General features: G+C 39.6%; 1 non-coding gene across 1 annotated transcript; it reads left to right on the top strand.

Annotated features, from left to right (window-relative positions):
- The first annotated feature begins 1,347 nt into the window (after nucleotides 1-1,347).
- On the top strand, nucleotides 1,348-1,452 carry LOC115032720. Its single transcript, XR_003838335.1, has one exon. It is a non-coding gene; the product is annotated as a small nucleolar RNA U13 (small nucleolar RNA).
- Nucleotides 1,453-1,978: the final 526 nt, after the last annotated feature.

Genomic DNA, 1,978 nt, shown 5'->3' with positions numbered 1-1,978 from the left:
TCCTCTGTTGAGGGGCATCTGGGTTCTTTCCAGCTTTGGGCTATTATAAATAAGGCTGCTATGAACATAGTGGAGCATGTGTCCTTCTTACCAATTGGAACATCTTCTGGATATATGCCCAGGAGAGGTATTGCGGGATCCTCTGGTAGTACTATAATCCATTTTCTTTGAGACATTTCTTTTGAGACCAGCCACCACAACTGACCCACAATAACAAACTAGACTCCTTGAACAGTGAGTCAAAGAAAAACCATTTCTTTTTTTAAGATTTATTCATATTTTATTATATGTAAGTACACTGTAGCTATCTTCAGACACTCCAGAAGGTGAATCAGATCTTGTTACAGATGGTTGTGAGCCACCATGTAGTTGCTGGGATTTGAACTCAGGACCTTCAGAAGAGCAGTCAGTGCTCTTAACCACTGAGCCATCTCCACAGCCCCAGAAAAACTATTTCTTAAGTTGATTTTTATCGGGTATCTAATTACCACAGTGAGGAAAGTAACTAACACAGACCCCTGTAATATAAATGTGAAATACTGATGAAGCGAAAAAAAAAAAAAAAATAGGCACAAGGAATGGATGATCACAAATTGGAGGATCTGATATTGGTAAAATGCCATTATTCAAAACAACTCCAAATTCAATGCAAAATGCAATTCCCATCAAAGTCCTATGAAAGGGAGTTCTCAAAGCTAGAAAAAATAATGCTAACATTCATTCAAAGGCCAAACAGACTTCTAATAGCCAAATCTTTTTTACTATTAATCATTTTATTTGTTTACATCTCAAACGATAGCTCCTTTCCCAGTTGACTCTCCACAAACCCCCATCCCATCCCCCCTCTCTTCAGCAGAAACAAAGTCTAGAAGGGTCAGGATATTTGATTTTAAATCAGAGCATCAATGTAAAAAACAAAAGCCACTAGCACGAGCATCAACATCTGGACCAATAGAGGATGGTTGAAACCCTAGAAGTCACCCCCACATGCATTCACCCCCACGACAACTGATCTTCAATACAACTGCCAAAATATGTATTAGAGAAAAGAGGGTCGGTTCAATAGGCCATGATGGGAAAACCAAATGTCCATAAAAACAAAACAGAACCTTGTCTCAGCTCAACTCAAAGCTACCAATAGCAGCTCCAGAGAGGCGGCAAAAGCAACTTTTTAGTGCACTCATTTATTCCTGTGTGTGTGTGTGTGTGTGTGTGTCTCACAGGACAGCCGTCTGTCATAGCTCAGGCCTTAGCATCAAGTACTTTACCTGCTGAGCATCTCACCCTGCCACAGCAATGATGAACTCCAAAAGCACCGGAAGCAGCAGCAAAAACTCGACAAGTGGGATCCTTTCTTTGGCTCATGAGCACGATGCTTGAGTGTTCACACTGTTGAGTGGCATGTGTTGCCCACAAACCTTGATACCACATAAGAACGATACCCATCTGGTGTGGAGGAGAGGTGGTTTAAAAAAAAAACAAAAAGAAAAGAAAAACAAAGACAAAAGAAAAAAGAAGAACAAAATGACCGATGGAGTGATTTCAAACTGAAAGGTGTCTGGTGGGCAAAGGGAACAAAGAATGAGAAGACAATATACAGAGTGGGAAAGAAGATGTGCAATTTGTCTGTCTGAAAAAGGGCTGGTGTCCAGAATACACATGGATTCAAAAATCCAATAACCGAAAAAGTAATCCAGCTCAAAACAGGCAAATGGCCTAAATACACATTTCCTTAAAATGATGTATTCACAGAATAACATATTCTTTATAAAAACACCATTAGTATGACTGATTAAGAAAAGGCAAATGAAAGCCACAGTGAGACACCGTCTTACCCCAGCTGAAAAAGAATGGAAAGGATAAAATTATGCATAGATAATAAATGCTACCCACCATGAGAAAAATGGAGAACTCATACATTAGTGCAGTTACTATGGCAAACTGCATGGGGGTGCCTCAGAAAACTAGAAATTAACCT

This window comes from Mus caroli, chromosome 11, assembly GCF_900094665.2.
Source record: "Mus caroli chromosome 11, CAROLI_EIJ_v1.1, whole genome shotgun sequence".
NCBI classification, from domain to species: Eukaryota; Metazoa; Chordata; class Mammalia; order Rodentia; family Muridae; genus Mus; species Mus caroli.
Note: the sequence above shows the minus strand (reverse complement) of the source record. Positions and strands in the feature narration are given on the sequence as shown.